We start from the raw sequence: 26,122 nt of genomic DNA, 5'->3' as shown, positions 1-26,122 counted from the left end.
CCTTTATCTGTTTTTAACTTTTTAGGTTTTCCATTTTTAAATAAATCCGTGAAAGCATTAATAATTTCCTTATCCGTTTGATTTTTTAAAGGAATACACCAAGCATATTTACTAAAACAATCAGTGACTATAAGAATATAATTAAAATTATTTGTTTTCCTTTTTATACTGTTGCATATCAACTAAATCAGCTTGCCAGTGTTCATCAATACTATGTATATAAACTGACCTTCTTTCAAATGTGTTATAAGAGGAATTATGTAAAGAATAAATATTTTGTTTTTGCAGAATTTCTTTTATTTTAGCTTTTGAAACAATATAACCGTTTTCTCTGAATTTTCAATGTAAATCATTAATCCCTGAAAAATTAGCGTAATATAATTCTAAAAGCTTGTCTTCGATTTGCTTATACCCAGCTTTTTGCTCTACCCCGGGTTTTTGTTCATTGCTTCCTTTTTATATAAATGATATTTCTTGCAACCACGTAGTTCACATATACCTTTAATCATTGGCAAACCATTTCTTTTTGAAACTGCTGGAGTAATAGAAGTAGTAGCAGTAACCTTTTTCCATTTCATACAATAAATCTTACTTCGTAAGTTCATTTCCATTTATAAGAGACTGAAATTATTAGATAAATTTTCTAAATAATAAAAAAAAATTGTTCTTAAAAAAAGTTGTTCTTAAAAAAAGTATTCTATTAAATGGGTTTGATTATTATTGAAGGTAATGAAAGTGAAATTGAACAATCTTATACAAGTAATCCAATTAGATTAGATCGTAATTATGATTATGAAATTACCTTAAAGCAGTGTACTTTTTGGTATTCATGGCATAATATTAATGGCATAAGTGATAAATTTAAAAAGAAAGTATCTTAGTTTAGAAAAAATAAAGATGAACCATGGCTAAATGTTGTGATACCCAATGGTATGTATAATGAAGAGTGTTTCAATTATTTTCTAAGTCTTTATTTTAATGCTTCTGGAGAAAATTGTCCAATAACTGTTTCATCCAATCCTGCAACAATAAGATTCGTTATATTATTGAAAGATAATTATGAATTTAAATTTAATAGTAATTTAAGTGTTATATTAGGATTTGAAAATGATGTTGAATTATCAGATAAAATTAATGAAGGTACTAAAGTTCCAAATATTACAAGAAATGTTGATAAAATCCAAGTCCATTGTTCATTAGTCGATAGTTCAATCGTTAATGGGGTTAGATCTGATGTAATATGGACATTTGCACCTAATACTTAACCAGGTTGTTTGATTGTAGAAATTCCTAAAGAAAGACAATATCTCTTAATAAATCGAAAAGAGTTTATTATTTCTTTGAAAATGTCAATTACAGATCAATTAGGTAGACTTATTGATTTTAATGGTGAGAATGTTGGTTATGTATTTGACTTGAAAAAAGTTTAATGAAATTAAAAAGTTTTAGTTAATGATTTTCTCTTATAAAATTTTTACTATAATAAATGTTGATTAATAAAAAAACAATTGCTATACACAAAACAATACGGTAGTTGTATTGGCAGTTTCTTTAAGAATATAGCTAACTCGGAATTATTCAAGACTTCCATGAAAAATATAAGAGAGAACTTTGTCAGTATATACTTATATGATTAAACCTCTACTAGAGTTAGCAAAAAATAGAGGTATTGAATATGGGAAAGAATTCATCGATTTAAATAGAAAAAAATTAGATGGTGCATATAAAAATAAAATATTGATGAAAGAAGGTATTGGAAATAATAAAAGGTATGTAGATAGAAGAGGTCGAGCTCTCTTAAACACGTTGATTTCAAGTAAGAGGTTAACAACTTTAAAAGGAAAAATCATTTAATAAATTTCTTCTCTATATAAATGGACGCTGTCAATGGATTTGTTGCTCCTTATGAGAAAATCTTTGGAAAGACTTGTTGATGATTCGACACCAAAATATGAATTTAGAGAGATTAGAGAAACAAATTTTAATGTTTCAAAATTAGATAATTTAGGATTTACAATAAAAGATTTATAATCTTGGATCCTTCCTAGGGATAGCTATCTTCATGCAAAAATAAAAATATCGCCAGAAGATGGAAAGAATATGGATGCTGTAAATAAGGCTAATTTAACAAATAATGGGTTTAATCTGTTTAAAAATTCTTAATATATCATTAATGGTAAAACAATTGAATCTATTGATTATGTTGGTATATCGACAACCGTTAAAAATCTATTAAAATTTTCTGATTCAAGAAGTGCAGCAACAAATATTTTTTGGTATAAAGATAAAACGCAAACAAATGATTCATTTACAGAAGAAAGTGAGTTTGTAAGTACTTCTACAGCTGCAAAAGCAGGTAAAATTCCAATAATTAAAATAAAGAAAAATGATAAATTTAATAGAGGTTTATTAAAAAGATATAATAAAACAAAAGTCATATATTTAGTATGCATTTACCACTGTCGAGGTTATTTTCATTTTGTCAAGACGTTGATCGTATATTTAGAGGTATTACAAATATAATTGCATTGAAAAATAACAGCAACAATAACATGATTATAAAGAAGAGTCCTCAAAACTTTAAAGTAGATATAATGTATTTATATTGGATTCTACCAGTATTAAATCCTAGTTTATTCATTAGAAATGAGTTAGAAGGTAAATTAGTTAAAAAGAGTTCATTTGTATTAAGATCGGAAGCGTGTAATACTTATAAAAGTGATAATAGAAATGACAAAGAATTGACATGGAGAGTCGTCAGTGAAAGATGCAATACAACTAAAACTGTTGTAGTATTACAGAAAACAGAAAAAAATGATAATGCTTTACAAAAAATATGGTTTTTGATAATATGAATATTAATAAAATTGAAGTGAGAGTGAATGGCTATAAATATCCACACGAAAAATTAAAATGTGATTTTAGTTATGATAATGAGGATTATTCTGATGCTTATCAAAGATTTTTATATTTAGGATACAAAGATCGAAACGTTGATAGTGGAACTATTGTTAGCTATAATGACTTTAAAACAGTATATCCATTATTTTGTTTTGACGTTTCAAAACATGAACCTAATATTTATGCATCTGGATCAAATGTTGATATAGAAATTAAACTTTCGTTATATCAAGAGCCTGCTGATTCATACAACATTTACTGCGTTATATTTTCAGAAAGAAAAGCAAACATGGATGTCATTGATCATAAATTATATGTTAATCTATAAATTATTTTCGATTCAGAAAATTTCTTTAATACAATAATTTACAAATAAATGGAGAAACTTTTAAGAAACTTTAAAATAAAATAATCGAACCGTTAAAAAAGAAGACTTAGACATTGGAATAGAATACACAATTAAAGCAATGAAAAACGTAGTAGCTAAATATGGTAATACACTTGTTATTATTATTAATTTTGAGGGTGAAATGGTTGATATATTTGCACGAAAACGATTTGATTCTAAAGCAGCTGATTTTGAAGAGAAATTTAAAAAATTAGAAAAAGACAAAGGCATGATTCTAAAGGTTATTGAATGAAAAGGGAAAAATAATAATAATTATCTAGATATCGATATTGAACATAATTAGTGGTATATCGAACTATCTAATAAATATTAAATCAGTACAATTTTTAAGTAGTATAAGAAGAGTGGAGAATTTTTTAAACTACTTCAACAATTCGCAAATCTGAAAAACTTTTTAGTTGTTAAGGCTCATGAACGAAAATTGTTAAAATGTTATAAATTTTCATTTAAAATTGGGTAAATTCAATTGAAAAGGAGGTAAATTGAAGGAGTGAGATTGGTGAGGTAGTTCCTGTATTTCTTATACTACTTTTATTAATTCAGTTTTTCTGAAATGGCTCATTTTTAATCTAAAACTAGGCTGCGGTTCGGTATATAAAATCCGTCAATTACGAGGGCAAGTATAAAACCTCCTATTCACTAGATATGCCTCTTCAAATAAAAAAAGGAGATAATACCTATAAAAAGTTTATTATTTAAAAGTTTATAGTTTATTAGTTTTTACTTAAATAGCTTATTTTTCGATCCAAAGCTAAGCTTTTTTCTGGCCAAAGATATATATTTGACTCAGAGAAATGTATTTTCCATAATTTTGTTACAGAAGTGGGATTAACAGTTAAAAAAAATTAATAGTTCAGTTTTTACGGAAATGGCTCATTTTTAATCTAAAACTAGGCTTCGGTTTAGTATATAAAACATGTCAATAACGAGGACAAGTATAAAACCTCCTATTCACTAGATATTTATAAAAAGTTCATTACTTCAATTTTTACGGGAATGGCTTATTTTTCTATCCATACCTAGGCTTTTTTCTAACCAGAGATACAAATTTTAACCAGAGAAATGTATTTTCTATAATTTTCTTACAAAAGTGGAGTTCGCAGTTTAAAAAAAAATTATTAGTTAAGTTTTTTTCTGGAAATGGCTCACTTTTGATCTAAAACTAGGCTTCGGTTTGATATATGAAACATGTCAATTACGAGAGCAAGTATAAAACCTCCTATTCATTAGATATGACTTTTCAAATACAAAAAGTAGATAAAACCTATAAAAAGTTTGTTAGTTCAATTTTTACGGAAATGTCTTATTTTTCGATCCAAAGCTAGGCTTTTTCTAACCAAAGATTCACATTTGAACCAGAGAAATGTATCATCTATAATTTTGTTACAAAACCGGAGTTCAAAGTTTAAAAAAAAATTTACTAGTTCAGTTTTTAAGGAAATGGCTCATTTTTAATCTAAAACTAGGCTTCTGTTTGGTATATAAAACAAGTCAATTACGAGGGCAAGTATAAAACCTTCTATTCACTAGATATGACTCTTCAAGTACAAAAAGTAGATAAAACCTATAAAAATTTTATTAGTTCAATTTTTACGAAAATGGCTCAGTTTCGATCCAGAGCTAGGCTTTTTCTAACCAGAGATACACATTTGAACCAGAGAAATGTATTTTCTATAATTTTGTTACAAAAGTGGAGTTTACAGTTTTAAAAAAATTATTAGTTCAGTTTTTTCTGGAAATGCCTCATTTTTTATCTAGGACTAGGCTTCGGTTAGGTATATAAAACATGTCAATTACGAGGACAAGTATACAACCTCCTATTCACTAGATATGACTCTTCAACTACAAAAAGTAGGTAAAACCTATAAAAAGTTTGTTAGCTCAATTTTTACGGAAATGGCTTATTTTTCGATCCAAAGCTATGCTTTTTTCTAGTCAAAGATATACATTTGAACAAGAGAAATGTATTTTCTACAATTTGTTTTACAAAAGTGGGATTAACAGTTAAAAAAAAATTATTAGTTCAGTTTTTACGGAAATTGCTCATTTTTAATCTAAAACTAGGCTTCGGTTTGGTATATAAAACATGTCAATTACGATGAAAAATATAAAACCGCCTATCACTAGATATGACTCTTCAAATACAAATAGTAGATAAAACCTATAAAAAGTTTATTACTTCAATTTTTACGGAAATGACTTATTTTCCCATCCAAACCTAGGCTTTTTTCTAGACAAAGATACACATTTGAACCAGAGAAATGTATTTTTCTATAATTTTGTTACAAAGTTGAGTTCACAGATAAAAATTTATTAGTTGAGTTTTCACGGAAATGGCTTATTTTTTATCCAAAGCTAGGCTTTTTTCTAACCAAAGATTCACATTTGAACCAGAGAAATGTATTTTCTATAATTTTGTTTCTCTACGCTTAAGTTAACTTCGTTTAACTTTGATTAGCATGACCTAGCAGTTCAAAACCGCACCTAGATCCTTTCTTTGCGGATTATCAACGTATTACAAAACCATACTATTAATGAAAAAAATTCAAAACCGTGATAAAATGTTTTTAGAGAATCCCAAAAATATCTATTATTGGTATAGCATATGGCAAGAATCTTATGATAAAATAAAGAAGATTGATCCAAGCATAATATTCATACAAGGACTTGACGTGTTTACTAGTATTGCGCCAAACTCTTGGTTGATTATTGACGATTTAGCTGAATTTCTCGTGACAATTTATTTTACAATATATAGTTTTAATAGAACTTACATCGAATTGAACATTCATCTGACGATTCATTATAACATTCCTACATATTTGGATCTCAATGCAAACTAAAGTAAAAAGCACAAACACCTTTCTTATTTTATATACAAAACAGATGTTATTATCTGTTAATAATCAAACATGTTTATGATACACGAGAGGACAATAATACCCACACAGGTTCCAAAGATCCAATACCAAAACAATTCCACCTGAGGAGCACTAACCTAAGCACTGGAGAGCCACCTAACGGTAAATTAAACCTAACCCCTATATGGAGCTAAATCTCACCCATTGTGTTAATACCAATGTATTTTTTTAACTATATTGTTTCCCAAACTATGCAGACCTGAAGAAAATATTATAAGGCTTTAAAAGTATCAAACAAAATTATGATTTTTCTTAGTACTAATGTATTGACATTCATTGATTTTTTTTGTTTTGGGCTATTACCTAAATTATATTAATGAAAAGTGAAGTTTTGGAGATCGCGTCAAATTCATTATTTTGGATAGGGAATGAGTTTTAAAAAAACTAGAGATTCCTTCTGGAGCTTGTGACCCGAGATTTCCGTATCTTAAAGATTATTTCCCTATTTCAGTTTTTCATATTTTTATTATTTTTCTGGTTTTAATGGATCCAGGACATGAGAAGTTCAACCGCGATTTATATGTATAACGTAGATTATTTTTTATATAGTTATATGTCTAGCTAGGCTGAGTTGACTAGAAAAACATCAACCATGATTGAATCATACGACATAGCCTAATCTTTATAGTATCCCGTCCTTTCATGTTAATGTTACATCAGAACCCTTTTTAATACTCGACCTGGGAAATTGTTGCATGCGTATTTTTGTTTTTGAAACTAGTCACATGATGGTTTTATTTTCCGTGTGAAACTTTCACATTTTTTTTCTTCGTAAAATTTATACAATGATTTTTTCCTCATCGCAAAACTTATTTTCTTATGGAACTTAATGCTTGCTGATTTTTCCTGTTCATAGAACTCGTTGCGTACCCTTTTTGCTTGCAAAACGTGTTGCACGTTGTTTTGTTTTTCTCTTCATGAAATTCATACATTGATTTTTTTTCATTGTGAAACTTATTTTATTATTGAAAATTTTGTGTTGTGATTGTTGCTCATTTTTTTATAAAATTTATTTTATCTTTATAGGATAGTGGGAAAGCTTAACTTAACCTGCACGGGCTAGGTTAGGTTAGAAAAGGTTAGATGACGCGTCAGTTTTTAAGGAAATGGCTAATTTTTTATCTAAAAGTAGGCTTCGTTTTGGTATATAGTATCTAGCTATAAATCATGCAATGATCACATCTTGTATCTGTATAGTTGTTTCTCAAAGAAATGTGAGTCCCAAGTGTTAACGTGATGGGACAACAGACGCCACGTCAACCCTTGGTCACAGCCTCCCATGACTGAGGGTCCATCCGTTTTCACAAACCTCAATTGAAATCCAATGGCTATTTTGAATAGGTCATCCTGCTTCAATGTCCAAGTATTTCAAGGGGTTTTTACGGTTTATTTGCTTATTAATGTTTGTTGAAGAGTAGTGCCAGATGTATTAAACCTTCACTACTATTGCTTAGTTTTGAGTGGGTACTCAAGCGTAAATTGTCAAAAGAGAATTAGAGTACTTTTCACACGAGACATAATTGATTTCTTTGTTGATTTTACAAATTAAAAGATTTTAACCAGATTTTGTAATGGAAAAAGTCTCTACCTTCAACGATATTATAACATTCTTGTGGAAAATTGCCAATTAAATGCAGCTTGGTTGTAAGTAAGAACTTAAGTACAGTAAATGTTAGCATTGATCCTGGAGCGATCGCAGCTACAGTCGAAATTAAGGACAAATTGAGAATTTTACTCTTAACTGTAGACTAAATTGCGCGTTATTCTGCGGTATTGATGTCAACATTCCCCAAATGAGATTAAAATGTATTTACGTTTTGTAGTGACCTTGTTGGCGAATTAAAGCTAGTTAAATCACAATTTAAATGTACTAAGCTACAATAAGATGTAGCATTTTGGTTGTAAAGTCGTTGGGAATGCGACAAAAAGATATGGAAATCAGGCCGTGCGAAACCCGATGTATAAAACTTGATTGTTTTATATTATTGTGAAGATAAAATCATTGCGTACAAGAAACTCAACTAGGTGATGGTATCAAAATATTGTGAGAATATAATATTTTAATCATAACGCTACTGGGCTGTGTAGGGCATATCGTATCCCTATACTGTGGGCGAACAGACAGAAATTTGGGCGTTGGCCCGGTTTTTGCCTTCAACTGCACAAAAAGCTGCATTTAGTCTGGGATTTTACCCCTATATACAATCAATATCTACTGTGTCGACCAATTCTGCTCTTGTGGCAGAGAGAGTGCCACTTGGCAGAGGTACATATATTCAAACGCGATATTACCTAAAAAAAAATTTGCCGTGCGGGGCGCAAAGCATAAGTACTTAATTACCTTATATTATTTTAACGATAGAATTTGTCTGCGTGGCTAGAGTTTTTATCTTGTGTAGTGTGGGCTAATCATGCCTACACAAAACTTAGAATTGCCAAATTTTTTAATTCTAACATTTCTTTTCTTTTTTTGTAAATAATTGAAGTTAATTAGTTCAATGTCTCGACTCATCACGTCGCTGAAAGGAATCCATCCGATTTGCCCACTCTGATTTCGTGGTGGAAAAGGTGCCACGCGATAAGGGGGTGTTCATACATCTGAGTACGATATCACCTATATTCTTTATTACTTTTTGAGTTTATCGCGACATTTTGCCAGTTTGACGTTGTTGGAGCGTTGAGAAAGTCTTGAGACCGACTCGCTCTGACTTTTGGATCGATTCAGTCCCTAAGGTACAAACTATTAATTACCCTAAATTGTATATATATTTTTTCCTAGCTTGGTATTTTACAGGGGTTTGTCTTAAAAAGAAATTTCTTGCGATATTTAGATTTCTCGTGATACTTTCTACCCATTTTGTCTTTTCAAGAGACAGTTATCATTCACCTGATGTCCACCATAGTTATGATTTGCATCAGGCTTAGGATAATTTATGGCTTCTCCCATTGTTTGATTATATTATAGATATATTTTTGGGTCGCTTTCACCTTTATATAAATGCTTATTGTATTTTTCTTAGTCTCAGTTCAAACTCATATGTTTCTTAAAGAACATAGTGTTGTGGACTTTTAAATAGTCTAATTTTTGTAAAACTGAATTTTTATGGCTAGTATACGGTTGATCATGTTACGTTCCTTTTTTGAGGGAGCAGGCCTTGGCCAAATCGGGCGCCATGATCAGCTTAAAAGGTTAGTAAAAATTATTTATTATTGTGGTCTCTATTTAACGTTCGCGAATCAACGGTAATATTTGAGAGAATTGACAATTTGTATTTTAATCCGTTATTTTGTAGTTGTTCTCGGCTATTGGTCTGCGTACTTGTATGGCTTGTACTTGTCCAATTTTGACCTACCCGCCTTGACAGTACATGCTGCAGAACTCGTATTTTTTTCAAAAATATACAGAATTTGGATTGCACGTTACTGTTTTTTTACACATTATTTTATCACAATTATTCTAGGTTTAGACTAAGCCTACAATATTATTCTACAATCATGAGAAAACTAGCACAATTTTAGTTTTAGAAATTTCCGTGAAAAAAAGGGTTCCTTCCTACTCTTGAGGAATTTGGCTCACCTATCGTCGTAATTTGATCACTTCTCGGCAAGGGGCCTGCGACTCGTTTAGGTTGATGCATTTATTATTGTTTCCTAATATATGCCTTGGAATTTGAATGTCTTTGTTTATATTTTATTTATGTATTATATTTTTATGCTAATAATTTTTTTGGTTTTGATTCACATAGTAATAACTTTTCTTTTCAGGTATTCTTAGGTTTTGCGTATTTCATGGGCTCATTTTTATAGTTCAAGAGTTATGCTGCTTTCGAGGTTTCGTTTATATCAACAGACTTATTTTTGTTTAAGAGTTACATCCCATATCTTTAGGTCGAAACTTACGGGCCAAAATTGGTGTCTTAAATGCTACAATTTTGACTCATTATTATGCCCTGGGTGTTGATTCTTCTCCCTTTTTTTGTGTCAATTTTTTGCGATTATTCCTCTTTTGTTTATTTAGGTTTCGAAGCAGAATAATAAACTATTTCATGTATCTTTTGACTTACTATTGTTGCACGGCCCAGATACAATTGATTCCTAGAATCCAAGGGCTAGTTATCGAACAAGTTTTATTCATGGTGAGCGTCACAATTTACTTGAGAGGTTTGTGAATTAACTTTGCATTATACCACACAAAAAATACAATCAAACGCGAAGAGACCAATAGTTTGAGAACCAAAAGAATTTCATAATAGTCTCATTTTTTCAAGGGCAATTTTATCTTATTCGCGGAAACTGGTATTCTTATTATTGGTATTTAAGGGACATTTTAGCATAGTAAATTAATCGTTCATGTGATTTTTGTTTTTAGGTGAATAGATTACTCATTAATAAGGATATTAAAATAGCTCAGAATATAAAATAGTACACAGGCCAATTACTAATTGCTACCAGTGTTAAGGGTATATTTGAATTAATTGGTTAGAGCGTGCATTTATGAGGAAAATAAATGAAAACGCGCAGAAGTCGGGGGGGTTTAATCAAATTATGCCATTGAGCTTACGTATTTATTGGAGTGGATTGGAGTTCGGGGGTTCATTGTGTCAAGTTCACTTGGTTTGGATTTGTGATGTTTGCAAAGTAAGGCTTTAAAGGCTGTTTTTATATCATATTATGACTCTTAAGTTGTTTGGAAATGGTGGTCTCGGTTTGTTTCCCGGGTTGTATGTAGGGTTAATGGATATTTTGCCCCTTAGGTACGCGTTTTCACCACACTAGCGCCTGTTCGAAGTTCCTGATAACTCTAGTTTTATCCTTTATCCTTTCTTTTAAACCACTCTACTGTCTTTTAATAAAAATTGAAGTATAGATTATTTATTAACAAATGCATTTCTAGGACATAGCACAGTGCACAGGGTTAATCAAACTGCATTGCTAATATTGACTTTAAAAGAGAGAAAGCATTTTGATTATGACGGAGAAACACATAAACAAGTCGATCAATTTGCCATTAGTTTTTTGTGAGTTTTTGGAACGCATAGTGAAGTCACGGGCATGACATAGTTCCCAAGAATTAGCATTTTACATAGGGCCACTTAAACTGCATAAATAATTTGTAACGTTAAAAAAAAAATGTATCAGTTTAGAAAAAAATCGCGAAGAGAAAACTTGCTTGGTCTCGCTTAGCGATTTTTAGGGGTTTTCCAAAAAGCTGAATTTATTTTAAACCTCAAAAGAATACTCTCAGTTCCCGTTGGCCAGCTTTAATTCTCTTTTTATTTTACTGAGAAAGGATTGTTTTTGATTATTTAAGCTTCTCATCATCGCATGTCTTACGTACGGATTAAAGATCCATTTCTGTCACCGAAGAAAAAAGATATAATTTTATAGGCTTTTATAGGCTAATAACATTTAATAGGCTCTGGCCCACTTTCGGCTAGTTACATATATCTTTAAAGATTTATGAGGAAACTAAGATTTATTGATTACTCAATCTAGTATTTTTTGAACATTTTATCAATAATCAGCAAGGTTTATTGTTCCTCTAGTTTAACGTGAATTGCGCACGAGTTATTTGAATACCGTCATATCCCTTGTTTGCACAATTTACTATACTTTACTTGTAAAAACATTGAAATTTTAATAGGTTAAATATTTAAGCAATAAAATACCTTTTTTTATTATAAATGTCGGCAATGATTGATATTTTCTTAGTTGTCTGTATCGGACGGTAACGGTTGTACTTTGGGCGTTCCTTGTGGTGGAGAGATCTTTGAGGACCCTTGGCCAGTTAGATCATTTACTTGGGTAGTGGGGTATGTGGTCCTGGTAGTTATGCTATCATAGGCTGGAGGGTTTTGTTGAGCAGAGTCCGTTTGAGGGTTTATAAGAGGATACTGTACTTGATTTGGAATCGTGAAATATGAGAGTCATGTTGGTCCTTTGTTATAAATTTTAGCAAGAATATTTTCCAATTGGGGGTTGAAGGGTAAATCAACTTCAATTGTAAATAAGGTTTCCACCATTTTCTCTTAAGTTTGAACAAAATTCCCTTTGATTTTGCAATTCGCTGTTGATTTCTCTTTTGTTTTCTTCCAATTTTTTTTCTAGGCTTTCCTCTCTGAGTTTGATTATTTCTTTTTGTGCTTTTAAATGGTCATATTCATGCTGTAGATTCAGGAGCTCGATTTGTTTTGGTACCAGTCCTTTTTGCACTACTGCTGTGGCAGTTACAACGGTATTGGTCCTGTAGTCTTCCACTTTTTTACCGATTTCCTGCATTTTATTATATAAGCTCTGTAATTTTTGAAGCTTATCAAAGTAATCGTATCTGTTGACAAGTGTGGCGTCGCTTATTAATTCCATTTCATTCTGTATTTTTGAAGCCTGTTCCTTGCATTTTATAAATTCAGTCTCGATTAGGTTATTCATTTGTTTTGCCACGAGGATCTCATTTATTTCGTTGTTTATTTTTTCCTTGGAGGCTTAACTTTACTAAGGGATTTGAGTGTGGCTTCTATCATGTTTTCGATTTTCAATCTCTCTTTTATCAATTGTGCCGCAGCACCTAGGAGTTTTGATCGCCTCAGGAGTAATTGATCGATAATCGTTCCGTTAGCAACGGGATAGCACCTGGTTTTTGGGGGAGGGGTTGAAAAATTCTTGTTCTGCTTCTAACTTCAGGGTGTTCTACCAGGCCGGAATACAGGTTATCTGCAAAAGTTAACTATTAATTTCTTTTAACCTTTACAGGTAACCTTCATTCAAGTGTCGTATCCGTACAATTTTTGTTTTAAGGATTTTTTTGGCATGTTTATCCTACTTAAATTTGTATCAACATTATTTTATGAGTTTTTAAGTACTTAGTCTCTAGACCTATTTCCACTTATCTGGTTTTTTAACCACTCTACCAGATTTTGTGATAACTTCCTTTTCGCCTTCTTTCGTTTTATTCTTTTTAGACTTTCCCATTGAGATTAAGTCAAACTTCTTGTATTGCTTCAATGGGAATTTTTAACCTTTTAATTTAGCCTCTTTCGCATGGGCCACGGTCGAAGCTAGTTTTCGTTTTTGTGTGTCTTGAGGTTCTTCCGGAACTGATCCGTCGTCTGACTCAGTAGAACTGGTCTCTGAAGACTCATCATTAGGGCTTTCAGGGGTGGTCCTTTGTGATTGTGGAGTATCACCTGCCCTTGCTTCATATATTTCGTCTCCTCTGGAGGTAGACGGATTATTTCCTGGTACCTCATGTCGAATTCTCGACTCAGGAGAATTAAAAGATTCCTGAGAACTTTGGGAAGAGTCAAATGCTTGTGCAGGTTGTCTCCACTGTTTAAATGTCATATCTTCAGGGGGTGGGGCATTTTCTGTGCCATGGTTTCTCTACAGGAGGACCATTCTTTGGGCTTGACTTTGGATACTGCTATGTCATTGTATTGTCCTGGGTGCACATCTTCAGGGGTTTCTTGGGTCCAAGGTAAGATGGTTAGCCTCGTTTTTAAAGGAAAGTTGATTTTATCCATAGCTTGTCTTATATTTTTTCTTGTTTGTGTCCTTGGGTGGAGTTTTCTTTATCTTGCCACCAGGGGTTTCCATAGCTCTATTCAATTAATCCTGTAATGATAAGGGCCTCTCTATCGAGGTTGCTGGTGATACCATATCATCTGGAAATCTGTTGGAGGGGCAAGGGGTCGAAATTCTATAGGGAAAGAATTGTGTTTTTGGGGATAGCGTAGTCTAATCCTTCTGAACTTTCTGACGATGAACTTTTTGTTTTTTTTTTGCGTTTTTTTCCTAATGGTATTAAGATTTTCTTTTGGGAACAACTACATTGTTCATAGCTAAGAATTCTTCGAAATTCTCCTCGTAACTGTCATTTTCAAAATAATCTTGTTTGAAATTTAAAGGTTTTAATTCTACGAGCCTCGACTGGGGTGGTTGGTTTTCCGCATCTTTTTCTACCGATTCGTCAGATGCAGGTTAGGGTGCTCGTTTTGCCGGAAATTTGGCTCTTTTTATTCAACTAACGTGTGCCTTATATGTTCTTCCAGTATTAGGGGTTTATCATTTTAAAAGCAAAACCGTTGTCATATTTTTTTATTATTCTATATGGTCCAGAAAATCTATTGGAGTTTTTGCCTTCAGTTTTAGCTTCATTCTTTAGATAAACGCGATCTCCTATTTCAAAATATATTTTTCCCTTGACATGAGGGATATCATTCTGCTCTTGATTCATTTTAGATTTGTCTAACTCCTGCCTAACTATCGTATAAGTTTTTCTCGTTCTGTTTTATGAATTACTGTTCATAGTCCTCAGTATTATTGTAATACTGTGTGGATTCTATAACTTCCTCATACGGTATTTTGAAATCGCGGCCAAATAATAAATAAAAGAAGTTTTCTTAGTCACGTCCGAAAAAGCAGTATTGATCACGTTGGTTAAGTATGGTAAGAATTGGTACCAGTCATTTTTACTGTCTTTTGTGTAAATACTCAAGACGTTCGAGAATATTTTATGGCGATTTTCTATTTTCTATTCGCTTGGGGGTGGTAAGAGGATGTCACTAGTTTATTTATATTGAGAAAACTGATTAAGTCCTTGGTAATTTTGGAAACAAAATTACTTCCATTGTCACTCAATACCGTGGTTGGAATGCCAAATTCAAAAATAATTTTGCTAATGCTTTGCTTGTGGCATACGCGCTTTGATTTTTTAATGCTTTTGTGAACCTAAATCCAGTAAAATAATCGATTACACCAAGCACACACGTGTGTCCTCTGTTAGAAATAGGTAAACCTCTACTGGTTCCATACAAATCAAAAAAATTATATCGAACGGGTATTTTACTGTTGGGATCCTTCCCATGGGGGGGCATAGGTTTGGGGATTCTTTCTCAAATTACATGATTCGCAATTACTTATGAATTCATTGAGTTTAGTTAACTCTGAGGGACTGAAGAAATGTTGTTTTAATCGGTTGAAGATTTTCGTGATTCCCAAGTGTCCGCCTGTATACGAATGAAAGAATTTGAAGGCAGGTACTATTAAATTTTGGGGTAGCAGTGGGATTATTGAAGTTTGGTTTCTATTAGTATCGTCTGCTACTATTCTGCAGAGGATTTCTTCGTCTGAAGCGTAATAAAATTGTCTATTTCTGATCTTAGGGCTTTGAAGTTTTCGGGTAGCTTATCAAAATTCACAAAATAATTATTGAGCGTAAAACACATCTCATCCTTAATTTGGTTTATTTTTATTTTTGCCAGCGATAAAGGGCAATGATTAATCTTGTTTCCTCCTATCTGAATTTTAGGTTTATTCTTTTTACGCTTTCGTTTACTTGGGTTGATGACACTTATTTCTTTGCTTTCATTATCCGAGGAGTTATTTTCGGGGTATCTACTCAAGTAATCACAGGGGGCATTTTGCTTACCCGTCAAATGCTCAAATTCGTAATCCAGATCTTGGATTTTCATTGTCCATCTAGCTAAAATTCCCGTTGGATTTTTGAATGTGCTTAAGTACTGCAAGCTTTTATAGTCCGAACGCAGCTTAAATTTTTGACCCAATAAATAATGTCTAAATTTGTCCAAGTGGTAAATTATAGATAGTAGCTCTAATTGCGTTGCAGAATAACTGCTTATGCCCTTCGATAAAGTTCTACTTGAATAGCATATACCTTTTTCTATATACTTAGGGGGTTTCTGTAGAGGGTTTGGGTGGTTTTTTACGGGTATTATTTGGGAAAGGATTGCACCGACGCCCAGAGCCGAGGCGTCAGTGGTGACCCCAAATTGTCCTTTTTGGAAATCAGGTAGCGCAAATATCGGTTCAGAAGTAAGTGCTTTCTTGAAATTGTCTCAGGAAGTTTGAGCTTCCTGGGTCCAGGTAATATTTTGGGGATTCCTTTTAGTTAGATCCGAAAGAGTTTTGGCAATTTGGGCGTAGTTACGTATGAATTTTCTAAAATAACCAGTTAAACAAAGAATTGCTCGCAATTGTTTTATAGTTTTTGGGGGTTGGAGATTTTCTACGATTTTATCTTGTCGCGGTTTGGTGATATCTGACCTTGGGTCACAATCCGTCCAAAAAATTTGATTTTGGGTTGAGGTATATTCACTTTCAGGTCTATATTTTAGATTGCCTTCTCTGAATTTTAGAAGAACTTGCTAATGTGGCTAAATGCTCCTCCGGGTATTCTCCCACACAAATTAAATCATCAAAAAAATTAATGATGTTCTTTACGCTTTACAATAAGTGTAGCAAAGGTCCACATAATGCGCTTGAACTAGTCTTTGGTCCAAAGGGTACTCTTAAATGTTCATACGAACCACATTCAGTCGTACAAAATGTCATTTTATAAACGTCATTATCTGCTATCTTGACTTGGTGATATCCTTGTGTGAGATCTGGGGAGGTAAAAATTTTATTTTTGTTTGAGATGGAGTCAAGGATTTCGTCGATTCGGGGGTGGGGAAACTTATTACTGACTACTTGCTTATTTAGGGTTCTATAGTCCACTACAAGCCTAAGGTATTATATTATTCCTCTCTAATTCTCGGATTTTATTTTTCAAACAGTTTCTGTAAGGATAGGGAATACGATAGGGTTGTTTGGCCACAGGCAACCCGGTAGTTTGGATAGAATGTTCATAGAATGGCATTAGTCCAATGTCTTCTTCACACGTAGAAAATAGATATCTAAAGTTCCAGAGCAATTCGCAAAATTTTTCTCTTAACTCCGCAACTTGAATATGATCTAGTTTAAATTTTTCTAAAAATTAGGATCTTGTTAGTGGGTACCTATCCCATGGATTACTAATACTAATACTATTAATTAAGTTCCTTTTGGAGTCTTTCCACTCGTATAGTTCGCGCTCAGAAATGACTTGTATTTCAACGAGACATGTTACCTTTTTTAATGTGATATTATCATTTTGATGGGTATTTGTTAACGAAATAAAACTTTCCCTTTTTTCATATGATATGATTTGTTTTTCACAAAACAGATTTTCACGGATTTCTTTTGACGGGGATGCAAACCAAATTTCGGAGTTATCAATTACGGGTGTGACCATTTCTGAGATATCAACTATTTGCATTGCTTTTGGGGGGGTCTTTGTCTTACGCACTGCAAATCCATAATAGTTTTTCCTGATTATTTTCTATTAAGTTAAGATTGACGTTTGGTTGCGTCGAATCGTCCGCTAGTGGGGTTGGCTGTAAAGGGACCACATTGAGATTTATTACCTCATTCCATAACTCTGCTATTTTCTTAATTTCTGCCTGCCTATACTCCTGCATTTTCCCTATCTTTGCCTTTATTGACTCAATCCACTTGCCGCTGGAATTTCTTCTACAGGACGAGAAATGCGGTACAAAAGATTTTATTCTTTTCACTGTTGCTTCCCCTTTCTCCACACGTCGGAGAATAGGATCGGATGGATACACCAGTCCCTCATTGATTACATCTAATAATACTTTATTGGTTTCTAGAAAGTTGGAACCGATTATAGCCTCGTACGGAAAAATTTTGCATATTATGAGGTTGGTAGGAAAAATCCTATTATCTTTTGTCATATCTAGGTGTATTGAGCCTTTTGCTTCTAATCTATGCCCTGTGACACTAGTTAAACTGGGAATATTGAAATTTTTTCGTCGCTTGATATACGCTGGTAATTTATTGAATACATTGGAGCTTATTATATTAACTGTCGCGCCGGAATCCACTAATGCTTTAAAATAAATATTTGCTACGCAAAAATCATTAAATACCGGTAACCTGTTATTAATATCACTAAAAGACGGTACCATTATTTGAGAAGACCTATAAAAAATTCTGGCCCCCTTTATGGTCCTTTTTACTCTTCTATGTTTGACATTGGGGCTCGGTGGGAACTTCCCTAGAAAGCTGATTGACATTTGATTGTCTTGATTGCCAAGTGTTATTACGCGGATCGGAATTTCCTGTGCCGACGGCTCGCGGCATTTGTTCATTTTGCACCGACGAAAAATTTTCCGACGGGTAAAAATATCCTATGTTATTACTTGTATTCCTATTAAATCTAGTAGGATACACTGTCCGTGCTCACCGTAACTCCTAAAAATAGAGTCAGATCAAAACAAAAAGTACACCATTAAAACCGTATTGTCCGAAACCCCTATATAGTTACATTAAAGAACGATCTGTAGTCCATAGTAACTGAATAGTCAAACAGTTCACAAATTGTATAGGTAGCAAACTGTATAGTAAGAGCGACTCGTCTCAATAGTAACCGAAACTCTAAAAAGCGTAATTTTAATATCAATAGATACATCAAAAGAATTGGATTTTTATGCTGATTTTGAATTTATAAGTTTCATATATATATGAAACTTATAAGTTAAATAATTATACTCATATCCATTAAAAGTTACAAGCCTGATAAAATTTGCCTTATCTTTAAAAAAAGGGGGAAACACCCCCTAAAAGTCATGGAATCTTAATGAAAATCAAACCGTCAGATTCAGAGTGTCAGAAAACCCTACTGTAGAGGTTTCAAGCTCCTATCTGCAAAAATGTGGAATTTTTTTTATTTTTTACCAGAAGAAAGATCACGGATGCGTGTTTATTTACCTTTTCTTCCCAGGGTTGATTTATCGACCCAGAGGTCCTAGAATTATCCGAGAGGGGTTAATTGAACAGAAATTAAAAGTTCTACTGCCTTTTTAATATCAAATTAAATATTTGATATATAATGATATTAGTTTGTTGAAAGATCCATCTGTTCAATAATTTATTTCATTCTAATTTTATTTTTATTTTCAATGCTGAAAGAACTGGAAAAGATAATATTTGTAATATAATTCATTTTCAGTGAAACGCCAGTGACGCAGTATGCTTTTGGTTCTTATTTACAGTTAAGGAAGGGGGCAGTATCCAAATTCTCGTTTGTAGTGAAACTATATTCGTCTTGAACAAATATAGAAAGAACTAACAAATTAAACTGAATATTTGATGTATAATGATATTAATTGCTGAAAGCTCATCAGTTCAAAATTTTGCTATAATTTTAATGTTTATTTTCAATATTAAGTACGAAACAAAATATTTGTAATAAAATTGGTTTACAATAAAGAGCCAATGACAACAGGTTTTAGACATTTACAGGGAGAGAAGGAGGCAATACCCAAACTCTTGTTTGTAGTGATTTTTGTTCTTCTCAAGCTTGATTTGCATATTCAATTTTAGTTTCACTCGTTTTAAGATATATTTATTCATTTACATTAATATCTATTGTATGTTTGTTTGCATTGATTTTTTTATTTAATTTCTGTTTGTTTTAAGTTTCATTTATACTTCAATAGCAAAATATTTTTTTTTGTCGTTTTAAGCTTGATTTTCATATTCAATCTAAGCATTACTCCATTTAAGATCTATTTATTCATTTATATTTATTACTTGTTGTATGTTTTTTCCTTTCGGTTCGTTTTATGTTTTGTTTATTCTTTAATAGTAATTTCTGGTCGTTTTGAGTTTGAATTTTAAGAGGTATTTGTATCTGCTGAGCTTAAGTTTAATATGGCCTTTTCTTTTCTTTGAAAAACTTATTTTTTGGGAATTTTTTTTTAATTAATTACATAAATAACTATTTCGTTGGAAACTCAACAACCTAATTTATGCTATGCATGACATCATATAAGAAAATGAAAGGGTCTGTCGCCTCTTTTTAAGTTATAAAATTTGCACATTCTTTACGTATAGTATTTGTTATTGGGAAGTATGCATACATCATTAGGATGGGGAGGGGAGGACGAATTCCTTTTTAGGAGGAATTTGCTTAGGGAGAATTTCCATGGAGAGGGAAGTTTCCAGGTTATGAACTTTTCAGGGAAAATTTTATATTGGATGAATTTGCCAGAATTCCTATACAAAATTTCTTAATATGTCTTTCTTTCTCTTTACCGATTCAATTTTACGCGTGGAGATATTAAGGGTAACTTTCCAATGTAAATCTTTGCCTCGATTGAATTGTCCAGAGGATATTTCTGTGGGAAAAGGGATTTTTGCCTAGAGGTTTCTCCTGATATCCTGGCGTCATTTAAAAAAGGATCAGAAATTAAACATAAAAACAGATTGTGTACATCAGGTGTTTGATGTGCCATTGGTAGCTGGTTGATTTTCAGTTAAGATCTGAAGTAGATTTATAATCTCTGAATTGTCTTTACTGGTCGTGGAAGAAAATTTAGGGTAAATTATTACTTCAGAAAAGGATTCAAATTATTACACAGGGGAAAGAATTGTTGTTTTTTTTAACACAGAAATAAACTAAGACAGGTGCAAATATCACATTACATCAGTAAATAGGAAAATTCCGCTATCATTAGCTTGTGTAGCGAATAACTTAAAATTTTCCAGAATATTTCACGCTTCTTTTCGTTGTCCTTAGGAAACGCTAGAATTTCCAAGAAGTTATCATCCATAACAGCACACACACATGTATATAGTTGAGAAGCATATGATCCTGCCTTTAACCCCGAATTATCACTGCGTTTAATAGTGGCTGAGTTGCCCGATGTTTGAATTTCATGGAGGTATAGTCGAATGAGGACTGAGTTGAATGGACTTGAGTTGCATGGATCTTCATATGTACTCCTGTAAATAGTCATAGAAATCATGTAGTTCTTATATGATTTGCCTGTTTCGTAGTGTTTTAAAATACAACCTCCAAAAATGTGTTCCCTTCCCCAAAACGATTTTCTGCTTATAAGGCTAATGAAGCCCCGTAGGCATTTTTTCTTGTTCTGTGTTAACATTAATACCCTACTGCTATACCAAAATAATCGTTTCCTTTTCAAGAAAAAAGTTTTAAATAAAGTGAAACAAGATAAAATAAAAGTTCAAAATAGGGATAAAATCCTTTGTAATAGACAGTGTATAGAAATGCACAAAAAAATCAGAGCTTTCTTTTGTTCTGACTATTTCATATTTTGCTTCAAGGCCCCCATCCTGCCCCTAGATTCTGAATAAGATAGCCCTCCCACAATATCAGTAAAACGATACCACTTCTTCACTCTTCACCTTCAGAAAACGTTATCGGGTGCTAAAGTTTAGCTGTAATAGAGGATCATCTTTTATTTTTAACCAATTGCCTTATTTACTTTATCTAATGAGGTAAGTAAAGTAAATAAAATATGTAATGAATATTTTTTTTAGTTTCACTCTAAACTTCGTCTCAAACACCCGATTGCTGACACTAACGGATCACAACCCCAACTCTCGCCAGCTCGCCATAAGAACTCTACGGTGGTTTGGCCACTTAATTCGCATGCCAGAAAAAGTGCCCACCAGCATACTTTTCAATTTTGATACCCCTAAACATGGTTGGAAGCGCCCCCGTGGAAGACCCTGGTTCAGATGGAGGGACGGCCTTACCCAGTACTTCTCCATGATCGGTACTGATCTCCAAGAAGCAGTCACGCCTGCGCAGGACCGTTTGGAATAGAGTCAAAGAGTCATTTCTCTCTACGCTAGACCACCAGCAGGAGCCTTAAGTAAGTCGAGTTCACTCTGTGCCAAAGTGCATCAACAACAAAAATAAAATTGAAGAAAGAACTTTCGAACTTTTAATGTGGTTGCTTAAATTTCACTCTAAAATTAAGATGACGTGAAATAAACATAACTAAACCAGAATTATATTCGTTCGACCCGAGGAACAGCAAAACCAGATTATAGATATCTTACATGGCAAAATGGGTCTCCGGTTACCGGTTTTTTGTGCTTTAAATTTGATTCCATGGATTCAACATGTCGTTTTCCTTACCTGATTATACCTCTATGAATTTTGCCGTTAGCCCAAAGTAAAACAGTGGGAATGTTGTGTTTGTTTGTATAACATTGCTTTTATAGAAATTTACGACAATCCCATACAGAGTCACCATAAAGATTAATTTCTTGTAGTCCCCATTTCTTCACGTGAATCACTGGTTGCAAAACTTCCATAAATAATTAGTTCCGCTTGAGGTCAGTTTTAAGTATAAAACTCTAGACGTGAATTTTCATCAGCAAAATATGAACTTTCTTGTTATTACTTGCAGTAAACTGCACAAGATCACCTGCATTATTGATGATGGCCTGGAAACATAAAATTAATTCGCAAGTGGCGCTGATCTTGTTTACGTTTAATTAAAAATTATTTGCACAGAAGATACATAGTGCTACAAAATAATATTAAACAACTCTCATCGCCATTTAAAAAAGCTAGGCTGCATTAATTGCTGTTTTTTCATGGATGAGCCTGCTCTCTGTATTAATCCGTGTCTTCATTTGATGATTTATGGAAAATCAGAAAGTAAATTAACTAATAAAACTGTGAGGAACTATTTCTTTAACATCAGCCTAGGAAAACGAGGTTTTTGATTGATTGACTAATTTGACGTATAGTCTGTAAAATGTTGAATGAAAGTGAGGCTTTATTAGTTTTGTGTTGTCTTTGCTATAACTTCAAAGTTTGCTTCCCCCCATGGTCGAATAATCAAAATGCATCTTAGCTACAGGAGGTTTATTTTTCAGGACTCATAGGCATCAATTGCGGTAACTAAGAGAAAACTTTTCATAGTTCTCTAATACTACGATGATTTTGATTATTTTCAAATCTTGTCGGCCAAAGAGTATGGGCAGCTTATAAGAGTAGAAACTGGCACTAGTGTCGAAAAAAATCATCGACGCCATCTGCACTTGGCCTTGCTTGGCACTTTTCAAACTTCATGATTGTGTTTCTTTCAGAAATCGGAAAAACACGTATTAGTGCACTAATTTCGCCTCATATTTACACTAAAAACACCAAATGCATGATGGTATTTTTATTTTTCTTCGGCACTGGTTCCAGTTTACATTCTTTTACGTTACTCATTTCCTTTGTTGTAGGCTGTAATATTCTGTTTTGTATCTAATTTACGGTCTGAAGCTATTCAACTAATGAACCAAGGTAATGGCCTTGTGTCGTCGAAGGGGAGAGGCCCAAAGAAGATCTAAACACTTAGTATGAGAGAGAAAAGGGTTTATTGACAGAACAAATAATAAAAAAAAAATATTGCTACCTCACCTAAAAGGCAAAATTTGCCCTTGGAGGAGGTAGAGAAAACAAAATCCTTAAAATAAAAACAACACTTGGCCACCGACGCCACTAATACCATCACACTAAACAGTAAGTATAAAAAAGATGTAATTAATTTGCTTTTGCTCTTGAAACATCGTATCAGCATAACCCCCATAGTAAACAAGTAAATCAATCCAAACTCATATTTTACAAAAAGCAGTTCCTTAATGGTGTTTATAAATATATGGGGGTCTCGAATAATCTTAATATTACTTGTTAATAATCGACCAAGCGTGAAACTACCACAAATAAGCATCGACAAATAAATGAAACACTAAACGAACAGAAATTACAAAAAATAACCGAGTCAAACTCAAAACGGGAAGAAATCAACACAAGTAGGGCTTAAACCCCATATGCCTTCCCAAGGCCAGAACAAAATTTGCACTGTACTGAAAAAATACAAATGAATGTGCATGGTCAGATTAATATACATATACTGATATTTAGTGATCAAAATTTTAATATTATTTAATTGAGTAAAGTTATAAAAGTAAAAACATTTATATTTTTTTCAGTAAAGTGCAAATAAATCTGAACACAAATAATAGTGTTTAATTTAGTTTTGTACCTCCTCTAGTTGACCTCAAATGGAAAACTTGACACCATTCGCAAAAAAATCTGTTCACTTTCTTGGATAGCTTGGATACACTTACGCTGTTTTGATTAGGTTAAATTTTAAGAACAGAAGCAGCCCCAAAATTTTGAACATTAGACCCTCAGTCGTTCTTGGGACATTGCTTGATTTTATTTTTGTTAATTTTTTGTTTAATGGAGTTCTTTACTTTTCTTTGAAAAACTTATTTTGTGGATAAAGTTTTTTAATTAATCTTTGGAAAAGGATTATAGATCAGTCTAGTTAATCATAGGCAGCGCAAAAGCGCTGCCTAAGTAAAGAGCGATGGTAGCACAATGTATTATTATTATTTTTTTAGACCAGGGCACTTCATACCGAAGGAGTTGTCGTAGAAATTTATAAAAGGGCTCATTCGATTGGAATTTGGAAGGGCTAGTTTGCTTTTTAATAGACGAAAGTGATTGAAAAGCAACTAACACCCCTTCCCCGTCCCCCATTTCCCCAAACACAACCAATCAAAATTTTGAGATAGCCATTCTGTTTAACGTAGTTTAAAGATCTGGAAATTATTACTTTGAGGAGGAGACTCTCCCCATAGCCCTCAGGGTAAAGGTTGTAAGTTATGCCCTAGGGGCATGTAAGGTTTCTATAGAAAGTGTTGTCGTAGAAACTTCAAATAGGGCTCATTCAATCAGAAATTCAAAGGGCTAGTGCCCTCTTCAATAGTCGAAAGTGATTGGACGGCAAATGGCCCCCTCAAGCCCACCATTTCCCAAGACATATCGAATCAAAATTTTGAGATGGACGTTTTTTTTTCAATATAATTGAAAGTTCTGGAAATTAGGGATTTGAGGATGACAATCCCCCAAAACGCTCAGGACAAGGGTTGTAAGCTATGCCCTGGGGGCATATAAGGTTCTTATAGAAAGTGTTGTCGTAGAAACTTCAAAAAGAGCTCATTCTATTGGAAATTCAAATGGCTAGTGCCCTTTTTAATAGTTGAAAGTTATTAGAGGGCAACTAACCCCCCTCTCACGCCCACTATTTCCCCAAACACATCCAATCAAAATTTTTGAGTCAAACATTTTTTTCAATGTAGTTGAAAGATCTGGAAATTAAGTCCTTTAGGATGATAGCCCTCTCAGAGCCCTCAGGGCAAGGGTTGTAAGTTATGCCCTGGGGGCACATAACCTTTTTTATAGAAAGTGTTGTCGTAGAAACTTCAAAAAGGGCTCATGTGATTGGAAATTGAAAGGACTAGTGCCCTTTATAATAGTCGAAAGTGATTGGAGAGCAACTAACCTCCCTGTGACACCCACCATTTCCCCAAACACATCCGGGTTGCAGCGGTAGCTAGCAACCTAGTAAGAGACGATCACGTCCAATGTTAAAAATACAATTACCCATAACTCCTAAAAATAGAATCAGATCAGAATAAAAAGTTCAGGATTAGAACCGCCTTGCCTGAAACCCCTATATATGAAACTTTCTGTCAATTGGCTTGAACAGCAAGGAAATATATTTGCTTGAAAATCAAGAAAAGTGGCAGCTACTACAGTATTCTGCCTAACTGAAACCTTGTAAAGGACAAACCATGGCATAGTAACTAGAAATCTAACAATTCGTGGTAACGATTTGTAAGTAAGAGACGACACGATTCAATAGTAACCGAAACTCTAATAAAACGGAATTTTGATACGAAAAGATACATCAAAAGAATTGGATTTTTATGTTGATTTTGACTGTATAGATTTCATCAAGTTTAATTATACCCTTCAAAAGTTAGAAGCCTGAGAAAATTTGCCTTATTTTCTAAAAAAGGGGAAACACTCCCTAAAAATCATAGATATTAATGAAAATAACACCATCAGATTTCGCGTGTAGAGAACCTTACTGTAGATGTTTCAAGCTCCTATCTGTAAAAATTCGAATTTTTTTTCCAGAAGTAAGATCACTGATGCGTGTTTATTTTTTTTTTATTTTCACCAGGGGTGATCGTATCGAGCCAATGGTCCTAGAATATTGCAAGAGAGCTCAATCGAACGGAAATTAAAAGTTCTAGTGTCTTTTTTAATTATAAAACAAAGCATTTTTAAAATTGGATCACTTTTTGCAAAAAAAATGCATTTTTGATATATCTTCTACTGCAGTCTTTTCAAAGACATTTATTTTTCAGCAATTGT

General features: G+C 33.0%; 1 long non-coding RNA gene across 1 annotated transcript in view; it reads left to right on the top strand.

Moving 5' to 3' along the window:
- Positions 1 to 26,122, top strand: part of LOC148952803 (uncharacterized) — a 39,526-nt gene that overhangs the window by 12,109 nt on the left and 1,295 nt on the right. Inside the window, exon 2 of the long non-coding RNA XR_016141612.1 lies at positions 21,421 to 21,758. This is a non-coding gene — a long non-coding RNA (uncharacterized LOC148952803). The remainder of the gene's footprint in view (positions 1 to 21,420; positions 21,759 to 26,122) is intronic.

The sequence above is a fragment of the Artemia sp. Qi Xiang Cuo genome, chromosome 4 (assembly GCF_049724085.1).
Source record: "Artemia sp. Qi Xiang Cuo chromosome 4, ASM4972408v1, whole genome shotgun sequence".
In the NCBI taxonomy this organism is placed as follows: domain Eukaryota; kingdom Metazoa; phylum Arthropoda; class Branchiopoda; order Anostraca; family Artemiidae; genus Artemia; species Artemia sp. Qi Xiang Cuo.
The sequence above is the reverse complement of the archived record's forward strand: the minus strand, read 5'-3'. Positions and strand labels throughout refer to the sequence as shown.